Genomic DNA, 12105 nt, shown 5'->3' on the forward strand with positions numbered 1-12105 from the left:
GGGTTGTTTGGTAAGGAGAAAATCTAGTGTGGTACTTCCTGAATTTCTGTCTTCATTCCTTTGTTCACGTAACAGGTACTTACTGAACATTTGTAACAATGAATAGGCTGGAGGTGCGGTGTTCACACAGCTTACTGAGTAGGAGGGAGGGGGATGGGCAGATGGATAGAATAGGGTGATAAGGTTGTGATAGAGGCTTTGGGGGACAGGGAGAGGAGAAAGAATTGGCAAAGACCTTGTAGAGGAAGCCATGGAGTTGAATCTTGGAGTCTGATTTAGCCAGGGAATAACTAGGGGAGAGAGGAGAGAAGGTGTAGCAGGTACAGAAGCTGGTGAGCTGGTGCAAGGAGCTTCTGGGCTTCACTGTGGCCTGAGTATCCAGCTCTGTGGGGAACTGATGGACAGGTAGGCAGAGCCCAGATCACAAGGGTAGTGTGAAGCCATGGGTGTTAGGTGGGTAGCAGAGGGAGGCAGTCCCTCTGGATCTCACTGTAGGACTGGGAAGATAGACTAGGAAAGGGAGCAAGAGTGAAGTCAAGGAAACTGTTTTTGGAGCTCCTGGAGTCATCTAGGCTGTAGTGAGGATGGAAAGGAGACAAATTCAGAAGGCTTTCAGAAGTTGGAATCAATAGACCAGCGAGAAAGCGAAGAGGAAGCTAAAGGGAGGGAAAGAGTAGACGAGGATTCCAGGGTTTCTGGCTCACCAATTTGAGGGACGGGACATCCTCTAGTTGAGGAAATACAGGAGTGGGAGCAGGTTTTGGAAGACAAGTGATGAGTTCACTTTTGGACACATTGAGTTCCAGGTGCCTTGGGAGCTGTCCAACTGAAGACCCCCAGCTGGCAGTCAGGTTCACAGGGGAGAGATCTGGATTGGGCTGGCACTCTGAGAATCAGTACTGAGCTTGAACTCAAGGGTATGGAAGAGACCCTTGAAGGGCATACATCGAGTGAGCAGGAGGCCAAGGACAGATCCAACATATAAGGGACAGAGGAGCCAGACATGTAGGAGTTGTCCTGGAGAGAGATGACACTGAAGCAAAAGGAGGAAGGAGTTTTCAGGAGGAGGGAAATAATCAATAGAGTGAAATGTAGCAGGAGTGACAGTCACATCAGGGATCGGAAATGTACACAGGTGGTGTCAAACAGTGGGAGTCATTGGTAACCAGCAAGAAACCGGTTTCAGTGGATCAAGGAGATGGCAGTGGGAGCAGCATGTGTTGCTCATCTGGGGAGAAAGGACAGCACATACTGGCTTGAGGGATTTTGGGTTTTGTCAGTTTTTTAAGGGTGGGTGAGGAGAGCTGCGGACCACATAGGACCTCACCAGCCAGGAATAAGACTTCTGACTTTTTTCCCAACTGAGACAGGAAGTCATTTGAAGGCTTTTGTACAGATGCGTGACACCTTTTAAGATGACTGTGGCTGCTGTGTGGAGAACAGGCTATGAGCCAGGGTGTGAACCTGGAGTCCAGCTAAGAAGCTGTTGAAATCCTCCAGGCATGAGGTGGTGGTGGCTTGCAGCTGGGTGGGAGCAGCAAGAGGTAGGGAGAAGGGGCTGGATCCTGGATTCACTTCAGAGCTTGAGCTACATCCATCTCTGATGGATGTGGAGCATAACAGAAAGGAAGCAGGCAAAGATGGCACACAGGTTTTTGGCCTGGCAGCTGGAAAGAAGAAATTGCCATTAACTGAGTTGGGAAAACAGGCAAATGGAACAGATACCTGGCAGGGGTCATGGGGGGTAGAAATCAGAGCTAGGTTTTGGACGGGTTATGTTTGAGATGGCTATGTCACATCCTTGTGGAGATGCCAAAGAAGCAATCAGATGTGTGTGTGGAGTCCTGGGGAGAGATCCAAGCTGGAGACATATATTTGGGGATTTTCAGTGTATAATAGGATTTAAAATGATGGCACTGGACCATTTGCAAGCATAGTTTCAGCTGTGGAGAGTGTTTTCCAAGAGTGAGATCTGCATATGTCGGCTGAAAGGCCTTGTGGAGTGGAGACCCAGAGGGGCCCAGCAGAATGAGCTGAGTTATCAGCCTGTAGTGAGCAAGTGCTTGGTATACAACTGCAGCCAGGCCCACCTTTCCATGCTGAGTCAGTGAAAACACTTTAGAAATCAAATTAGAACAGTTCTGTCAACCATGGGTCCCTGGAAGCACAGCTGCTTTATGAGGAGGGGATGTGAACTTTGTATTCTCTGGCGGCTGAGCAGACGGAGCGGGTGGGCGGTGGGCACCATTAGAAACTGGTGAAACTTGTTGATGTTTTCTGACGGGGAATGCAGGAGGCCCAGCGCATGGGGACAGGCACATCAGCTGGGGAACTTCCCCTCAGGCTTTTGCCTGTGGCTGGTGCTTGGTTTTCACACTGCCCTCGAGATGGTCGGGGTTCTCTTGCTGCTGGTGGGAGGCCAGGGCTGGACGCTCTTGGGCCAGCTGCCGGGGAGGACAGTGCCCTTCAGGGTGGTCAGGGGAAAGGGGTGGCTCCTTTGATCATCTTATATCCGTATCAGAACTTTCAGCTTTCCCCAACTCTGCCGTGTTATTGCCTGGTTAACAACAACCCTGTGGGGCAGCCCGGGTGGCTCAGCCCAGGGCATGTTCCTGGAGACATGGGATTGAGTCCCACGTCGGGCTCCCTGCATGGAGGCTGCTTCTCCCTCTGCCTGTGTCTCTGCCTCTCTTTCTCTCTCTGTATCTCTCATGAATAAATAAATAAAATCTTAAAAAAAAAAATCCCCGTGAAGCTGCCAGAGCAGGCACTATCTCTATTTTCCAGCTGAAGAGACAGGCCTCGAGAAATCAGGAGACTGCTTGCTTGAGGACACCCAGCCACTTCCCACAGAGAGAAGACTAAATCCCACCCAGAGGAGACCAGACCCTACATTCTAGCGTGCTCCCCAGGCCAAATAGACGTGGAGTCACTAAAAGCACTAGGGACCCTTTTATGCAGTAGCCACAGGGTGCGGGTTTGTCTCGGCCCCAGAGGGTGATGTTATCACTTGGGTGCCATTCCCCCTTTGGTTACCCAGCTCTCCTGTCCTGTAACTGTCCCGCCAGGGATAGGCGAGGCCCTGCAGGGCTCCTGAGGAGAAAAGGGGTCTTCTGGCCATCAGGAAAGCCTGTTCTGTCAGCTGACTCCCCCAGACCCAGAGGCCATTGGTTGCTGTGAGATGCTCTGGTGGTTCCACCTCAGTCTCTGGGCATGAATAGGAGGTATTCTTCTCTCTAGTAAACACAGCTCCACATGCTCTCTGCAAGCTCCCTGGTGATTACTAGCATCTATTTTTAATTCATAAGCCTCCCCCACTACCCACACCCCTTGCCATTGTTTGGAACTCACCAGCTGGCTTTCGGACCGGAGCGGCCCTGGCGGGGGTTGAGTTACTGGAACAGCCTGGAGGCAGCTCTAGTTCCTCAGCTGTCATGGAGAGGCTCACCCAGCCCCCACCCGAAGAGAGCAGGGGACCTGGCACCCTGAGGACAGCAGGGGTGCAGGAGAGGGACAGTTGGGACTGAGTCCTAGGAAGCAGCTCAGCCTTGCTGACATCCTTTGGCTGTCACTTGCTTCCTCCAGATCCAGTGAGCTGTTTTTGACATCGTGCCTTAAATGATTTCCCCATAAAAGCAAAAACAAGTGCCTATGTCTGCCCCACCTCCTGCTTTCTACTATTTGTAGAGCACGGGGAAAGGTAGCTACTCTCTCTGCCTGACAGCTATAAAGCGGGAAAAAATGGTCACGAATTGTCGGTGCACTGGAGCATTGGCAGGTGCATAGAGAACACAGGTGACATCTAGGTTTCATCTGTGTGTCAGGCAGCCTTAACTTCTGGGAATCCTGGGTCTTGGGGGCTGCGGCAAGAACCACTGAGTGCAGGTGCAATGGAGTTGGGCCACCTGGATCCCCAGTATATGACTTCTCCCCCTGTCACCCTCTCCCACTCTTCTTTCTCTCTCTCTTCCTCCCCCCTCCTCTTCTCCTTCTCTCCCTCTCTCTCTGTCTCTTTTTGCTGAGCAGCAGTTCCTAGAAAATGTGTACTCTAAGAGAAACCTAATAACTCTTCCTGTCCTGCCTTCATTTCCTGCTGCCAGCCTTTCAGGGAGTGGATTAGCCCCTGGGGTGGGGGGGGGGGTGTCAGAGACTTTTATTTCCTTTTCCTCATTTCTTCCACATCTGATTTAGTCAATACTTCCCTCTTGGCCTTACTCAAAACTTGTCCCTAGCTGTTGCCGCAGTTCCCACACCTCTTCTGGGCTTGTGCAAGGTACACCCGGCTGGAGGGTCTCGGCAGAGGAATAGTGCAGGAAGGCGGGGTTTGTGGCCAGCTCTGCCAGGATGGCACCTGACCTTGCTCTGGTTGCCCTTCCCCTTCTGTGTGGTATGGGGTGGTGCCCTCTGAGGACACAGAGAGCTATGCCGTGGGAGCCTGGAGCTCCCAGGAGGGGTCAAGGAGCTGTAGGAGACCAGTATGGAGGTGCTCAGTGGCAGGACTTCTGCTGAACCAGGGCAGTCAGGGTGGGAGAGGGCCAGGTGCACACCACCAGGTGCAGAGGGTGGAGATATCACGTCATGACTGGATATTTCCTGTCGCCTTAGGGAGGTCTTATCTCCAGGCTCCAGACGGGGAAACCTGTTCATCCATTCATCTGCTCATTACCTAAACCAGAGCAGCCTCTGGGCATCCTGTTCCTCAGTGTACTTCTCCACCAGTCTTAGTTGACAACAAGATTTCTCCTCTGCCCTGGCATGAGTAAGCACCCCTGTTTACTCCAAGGGATGGCAAGTGAGGGGTCACCCTCAGCCCTAGGCTCTTGCCTGAGAGTCTGCTGGGTCAGAGGGGGGCGGGGCTGCTCTGCTGAGAAATGTTTGCAAACCATGGCCCCTGCACAGCTAGGGGAGGCCAGACCATTCATCTGTGGGGCCTCCTCGTATGTCTGAGCTTGTAGGCCAGGGCACCCAGGAGGCCAGAGGGCCGTGCTCTAGGGTCCAGTGGGGTCGCTCGGCCCTTCCACACAAATGCATCCACCTTCAGAGCCATGTGCCACTCTGCATGCTCAGTCATTCAGGTCCACACTCAGGTCTGTACCAGCCTGAACTCACACTCGCTTGCGGGAGAGGACAACCACCCAATCCCATCCTCCCCTCTTCCCTTTTCTTCCTCTCTGCATGGAAAGGCTCCTCAGGTGGAGGGAGAACCAGAGGCAACCAGCCCTAACAACCTCAGAAAAGACTCCTGAGGCTGCCCATGCCACCAGCTGTTTGCCAGGCCAATGCAGGGCACCTCTGGGATTTGCCATGAACCTTTGTTCCTTGTCTTGGTGATTAAAATACCCTATTTGCCAGGGTCCTTCGGGACCCTCATAGCAGTATATGTTATGGTACCTGGCGAATCAAGGAATTCTTCTTTTAGTGTGTGTTCCTCCTGTTCAGGTGAAACCTCTTGCCTTTTAAGGTCTTCTCCAATCAGGAGAGGGGCTAAAAGGTGGGAACTCTGCTCCTTACCTAAAGCTCTGACCCCAGAGCTCATGAGCAACAGCCTTCTCTTTTAGAATAGGATTGTGGGCTTGATTAGTTGTCCCAGGAGGCACTGACTTCTAGAATTAGCCTTTATTCATCTTTTTCCCACGACTTTCTTTCTTTCTTTTTAAAACATTTTATTTATTTATTTGAGAGAAAGAATATGAAAGAGAGAGAACAAGCAGGAGGGAGGTGTAGAGGGAGAAGCAGACTCCCTGATGAGCAGGCAGCTGATGCAGGACTTGATCCCAGAACCCTGAGATTATGACCTGAGCTGAAGGCAGACTATTAACCGATTGAGCCACCCAGGAGCCTCATGAATTTCCAGATGGAAAGTTCCCACTGTTTTCTAGATCAGCCCTGGCTTCTGGAAGTAGTGAATTCCAGGGGTGGGTGGTGAAGGGAGATCACGTCCAAGTTACCTAACGAGACCCAGTGTCTTGCACTTTCAACCCTCTTTTGTCTTAGCTCAGGTGAAATACTTGTGGGAGACCTTGTATCTGCAGCCCCTAGGGACTGAGTGGATGCCAGCCCAGACACAGGTGGGAAACTCCATTCAGGTCCCCACCTTCCTCCCTTGGGATCCTTAGCCCCCTCAGATGCACCCCAGTGGAAGGTGTGCTCAAGATTTGGGTGTCAGCCTTACGCCAGAGCCCCTAATAGCAGCAACAGGAGCTCTCTGTCATCCTGTTCCAGACGGCGAGGAGCCAGCCCTGGTGATGTGGGCTTGGGTCATGGGAGCTGGCACAGGTCTCCCCAACCACTGCTGCACATTCCTCCCTGGATCCACCACATCCCTGAGATGTGAAACAAGACCCCTGTCCCCTCTGGTGCCAGATGAGGCAATGGAAATGTAGTATCGTTAACCTGATCACCTCCTCTGCCTCTTTTGTCTTCTCCTGGCCTGTCTGGGCTTTCTCTGTTTCTACCCCGCAGGGCAGAGGGCTCCGAAATAGAAACAGAAGTGAATAAACACACCCTACTGCATTCCGCCTAGGCTCCAGGAACCAAGGGCTCCCCTGCCCTGCAGTGTGGGGGGCTGGAGGCAATGAGTGAAGTTTTTGGGAACAGTAGCCTTGTCCAACCTTCCTCTGTCTCTCTGATGGATATTGGGATGTCCGACTGTTCTTGGCACCCCCCCAGCCCGTTTGCTGCATCCTCCAGAGTCTGACTCTCATGCCTCTGCTTCTTTTGTCCTCTTGGACTTTCACCCCAGTCTGCATTTGGGAAGTTCTCACTGCATCCTTTCCCACCTCTCCAGAGAGCCCACTGCTGGGACCCCAGAGCTGGGCTAGTATCCACAGCTAGTGAATAATTCAGCAGAAGCTCAGTCAGATCCAAAGTGATACCATGACCTCCTTTGGGTGGCTGGAAAGGTGAACCCTGCCCTGGAAAGACAAGTGCCCTGTAATATTAACTTCATTATATAAGGTTTCTTTACTGCCTGAGTAGGCAGCTTCAGACCCAAATATGATCTGGGCCCCATGCCTGTGTACTGACTTCTCAGGGGCTCAGTGGCATGGTGGGCACACCCCTAGGACTTGCCGGTCGTGTCCCTTTGAGCCTTGCTGGCTCAGGCACTCAGTTGAAAAGCATGCCGCAGCTTGCAGAGTGCTATCACATCCATTTCTCATTTAATCAGGGCAGCTCACGGAAAGTGAGGAGCCCTGGAGTCAGCAGGATAGCCCAAACGTTCTCCCTTTTAATCCTGTGCTTTTAGAAAGGAATCATTCTAGATTTTTCTTGGCAAATAGTGTGGGGTTGGGGGTGCTCTGCTTCCTAAAAACTGTCCAAAAAGGAAATGGTACTTCTTCTCTGGGTCACTTTCTCCTGGAGCTGTCCCCAGTATCCCTACCACCAAGGCAATAGGGTGGCTATGAAATGGTCATCTTTTTCTACCCACCTGACACCAATTTTGATTTTTCTTTTTTTTCTTTTAAGATTTTATTTATTCATGAGAGACACACAGAGAGAGGCAGAGACATAGGCAGAGGGAAGCAGGCTCCCCTTGGGGAACCCCATGCAAGTGGGACTCGATCCCAGGACCCTGTGATCATGTCCTGAGCCAAAGGCAGATGCTCAACTGCTGAGCCACCCAGGCAGGTGTCCCCAATTTTGATTTTTCTAAAAATGACCAGAATGAATGGTTCTCTCCACTGCTTGGCACCTGGCTCATGACTGTGCCTATGGAAGGCTTCCTATAGGAGGTGTCCACGGCATCAGCCGAGCAAAGGAGCAGGAAGTGGCAGAGATGGCCTCCTCCCTCCTTGGAAGCAGCTGAAACGTGGCCTGGTGTGTGCATGCTGTTCACCCTCCAGTCTTCCTCACTCTGGCCTTTGCTTCCTGCTTTTCATGCTCTTGGGGACAAGCCTGTTCACCTGCTCCTAGGAAACCTCCCCACCTTGGTTGCTGTAGTTCATCCCGAAGGCTAGGAATCTTCCTGCCCTCCTGCCTTTCGGGGGGGGGGGGGGCGGGGGAAGCAGGGCTCTTTGGCAACATGATTTCTAAGTAAATTCACCTTCTAGTGGGGTCAACAAGCGAGTGTTAGTGGAGGGACTCTGAATGCTGACCCCTTCCCCAAGCCCCATTTCTCAGAGGTGAGCAGTAGAGAAGGGGCAACCACCCACAGAGGGATCCTAACTGGGAGATTTTCACAGTGCACCTGGAGCCTGAGATTTTGAAGGCCTCACCTTCTATTCTGAGCTACTAAATTTAGCTGTCTTGAGTTCCTAAAGCGATGGCTTCTCAAGTTTCCCGTCCTTCAAAATATGTGGTTTGTGCTTTTTTTTTTTTCCCCAAGAGAAAAAAAAGAAGAGTAACTAGAAAAATATGGTACCTAGAGAAAGAAGGGTCCTGGCCTAAGAATTCTGAGGTGAGTGTAAATCCAGGGGAGTGTAGCTACGGAGAAGCCGGGGCCCTGCTGGCCCTATGCAGGAGTGGGGCTTCCATCCAGTGTCCCCTCCTAGGACAGTGGCAGCCCATCTGTCACCCCAGACTCAGGCTACCTGGGAAAGTGGAGCAAGTACCACCAGAGACACCTGCCCCAGCCCAGCTGCCTGCACCCATGAGTGAGTGGGAGCCACAGGGCCACCCTGCCTGAGCTGACTCGGGACCTGTGTCTCTGCCAGCCAGGGAAGCGGGAAGCAGCTGCGGCCGTGGGGGAGCAGGGCAGCAGGCCACCAGGACTCAGCAGCAAGTACGCGTGGTGGCATTCACTCAGCAGCCACCTTCTCTCTGCAGAAGGAGGCTGCTGCGTGGCTTGTGTCCTCTCCACGCGCAGTACTTGAGTGCCCACTGTAGCCCTTCCACATCCACCTGCCACTATCCACTTGGCTTTAGATGGCAGCTGCTGTTCTGGCTCTCTGTCCCAGGCCTGGTCTCCCGAGCACTGTGTGGAGCAACTGTGGTGTGTGTATGCGTGTGCATGGACATACACATGTGGCAAGGGAGCCTCAGTGCTAGTCATCTTGTTCGGTAACACCTACGTGTCAGACGTGTTCCCATGATATCTTCACTATAGCCCGAGGAGCTCATGATCATATGTACCATTCTGCAGCCAGGAAAACTGAGGCTTGGCTATGGAGAGTGTCCAGGTCTGGGTGCTCATTCACCCTCTCCTCCTGCCTCCTGATGGTACCACTCTTGTTCCCGAGGGCCTCCTCTGCCAGACTGCCATGAGGTAGGGCCCTTGGAGGCCACAGAGCTAGTGGGCAGCAGGGTGAGGGTTTATGGCAGGCCTCGGGCTCCAAGGCCCTCTGCTGTGCCCCGGAAAGGCTTGGCCATCCATTATGGAGCCCAGCCTTGGTGAGTGTTCCTGTGATGCATTCCCCTTCATCCAGGCCTTCCCAGGCTCCCCTGCTCTTCACATGTGCCTCCCACTGCATTTGGGGACACAGAGCCTCAGGGCCCATGCAGACTTGACCAAAGTCCCATGGCAGGTATGGAACTCAGACACAAATCCAGGGCTCCCATCACCTTTCCTACCACAGCACGACTCCCTGGGCTCTGGCCTCCCCAACCCCAGGGCAGGAAGTCCTGTGTCCTTGGCAGGTGAGGGAGCACTTCATATGTAAAGACAAGAACAGACTCCAGAGGAAAAGGGATCTCTCCTCCTCTGGCTTTCCTGGCAGACCTCCCCCTGGTTCCTATTTGTTTCTTCTCTTGGTTCACCCCTGAGCTCTACCCTCCTTTTTCCTGCTGGTCAGTTTGTGCTAATGGGTGGGTTGTTCTTGGAGCAGAGGAGCTGAACCCTCCCATTGGGGAGACACCGGAAGCCTGTGTATGGTGACCTCTGGGTCATTTTGGTGGTGCAATGTGGCTTTTCAACCTCTTTCTGGTGCTTTGGAGCCTTTGTGATCCTGGGCAGTCCAGGGAGTGAGACCCCCTGAGAAAAACCCAGAGCTCAGCTGACTCAGCCTCTTCCCCACCTCTGTCTTCTGCTGCCACAGCCCTTTTGTTCTGCTTGTAAGGAAAGGTGGAAGAGCTTAGCTTGGTGGAGCCTGGAAAGGAGGGAGGCAAAGGAGAGATTTTTTTTTAATTGTTTAATTTATTCAATGAACATTTTTTGAAGTATTTTAGGCATTATGCTGAATTTGACTTGACCGATAATATAAAAAAAATAAGGCCTTTAAAATTATGGCTTTTTAAATTTTTTGTAGATGTTTTCCAACCAAAATTTCTGAAGTAGCTAGAACACTATTGCAGGGGCACCTGGCTGGCTTGGTGGAGCGTGCAACTCTTGATCTTGGGGTTATGACTCTGAGCCCCTTGTTGGGTATAGAGAGGACTTAAGAATAAAATCTTGGGACACCTGGGTGGCTCAGCGGTTTAGCACCTGCCTTCCGCCCAGGGCACGATCCTGGCATCCCAGGATCGAGCCCCACGTTGGGCTCTTTGCGTGGAGCCTGCTTCTCCCTCTGCTTGTGTCTCTGCCTCTCTCTCTGTGTCTCTCATGAACAAATAAATAATATCTTAAAAAAACAAAACCTTTACAGTGAAAAATACTGAAAAAAAATCAGTAAGAGCTGCTATGGATTTAGAAAAAGGTAAAGTCTTTTTTTTTTAAGGTAAAATCTTTTGACAATAATTTAGAAGTAGCCAAAATGTTATTATCTAACCTGCATTGAGACTGAGTGCAAAAACATACTTTTAAAAATTTTGGTCCCGATATGCTTTACCTTTTTATGCTTTAGATATTATTTTGTAGGATTGTCATTAGTTCTGGGAGGGAAGGCATGTCTTAGTATGAAAAGATCAGGCTGTGTCTGTGGCCACCTAGGACGGAGCTGCAATAGATGGACTGTTTCTTTCTTTCTTTTTTTTTTTTTTTAAGGTTTTATTTATTTATTCATGAGAGACACACACACACACAGAGGCAGAGACATTGGCAGAGGGAGAAGCAGGCTTCATGGGAGGAGCCCGATGTGGGACTTGATCCTGGATTCCGGATTCATGACCTGAGTCAAAGGCAGATGCTCAACCACTGAGTCACCCAGGCATCCCTGATAGACTGTTTCTGTGGCAGCTCAATGAGATAGGCCATTTGGTCATTCTAAATATTGAGGGAGGGTCGGTGTTATTCTGGACACAGTGAAGGGCTTGGGTATATTTAAGATGTGGTTCCTGCCTTCCTAAGGAAGTAAGACCTAAGGCCTGTTTACCCATAACCATTATGCAAGAGGAAGGGTGCACAGTGCCAAAGCATAAAGTAAAAATCAAGTACGTTAGGAGGGAGATCATTTGCAGGTGTTGGAGCTGTTGGAAGTATTCCCTGACCCTCATATCCCTGACTGCATGTGGCTGAGCTGGCCTCCACAATTGGGACCTGTTGAAGTGCTTTTGCTAGGTTCCTTTGGTCACAAACTCCAAGTCATCGGCCACCATTAGTGTTTGTAAGGTTTCCCTGAGCGCAGGGTGTGGGGACTCCTGCTTTTGGTATTTTGGGCTGCATGCCCTGGTGTTGGGCCCCAGAGATAGCCCTGGGCCCTTCTTATCTCTTTGCACCTTCTTGGGACCACCCTAACCACGTGTGAACCCTCAGTATTTAAGCCCTGAGTCCCTTGCCTGGCTCAAGTAGGTGCAAGATCCGGGTCTTTGGTGATTCTGCTTCGGAAGCCTCCCAGAGAGACCCAGCCTGGCCCTGAACCCTGCTGGGCATCCCGTTCCCCTGCACCGGGCTTGTTCTCCTCAACTGTGGCCCTCTGGCCCCCTCTACTGGCCACTCACAGGATTTCCTGCTGGGATTGTCCAGATGAAGTCCAGGGAGGAAAGAACTGCTGTGAGTTTGCCATCTGTTTGATCTTGGGTGTTTTGCCTGGGCCATGCTGAGGGGGATGGGTGTGGGGCAGGAAGGAGAGCAGGGAATGGGGAGCAGAAGCCCGTGGAGAAGTAGTTGTGGTGGTGTCCGAGCAGAAAGTAGATTTGTGGAAGAATATCTGAGGGCAGAGGAGGGTCCCCTGCCACCTGCCGGGTTAGGCTAGCTGAGTTCTGACTCCCCAGCGAGTGCTTGGATAGGGAGGGTGCCTTGGGTGATGGTGCCATAAGTCGGTGAGCAGGGCAGCAGGGAGAGAGGTATGGGCT

At 51.8% G+C, this 12105-nt stretch overlaps 1 protein-coding gene across 3 annotated transcripts in view; it reads left to right on the forward strand.

The window, feature by feature from the left end:
* The window catches only part of TMCC2 (transmembrane and coiled-coil domain family 2), a 40762-nt gene that overhangs the window by 14691 nt on the left and 13966 nt on the right, over positions 1 to 12105 (forward strand). The gene's annotated exons all lie outside the window — the stretch shown is intronic.

Source organism: Vulpes vulpes, chromosome 5 (assembly GCF_048418805.1).
Source record: "Vulpes vulpes isolate BD-2025 chromosome 5, VulVul3, whole genome shotgun sequence".
In the NCBI taxonomy this organism is placed as follows: Eukaryota; Metazoa; Chordata; class Mammalia; order Carnivora; family Canidae; genus Vulpes; species Vulpes vulpes.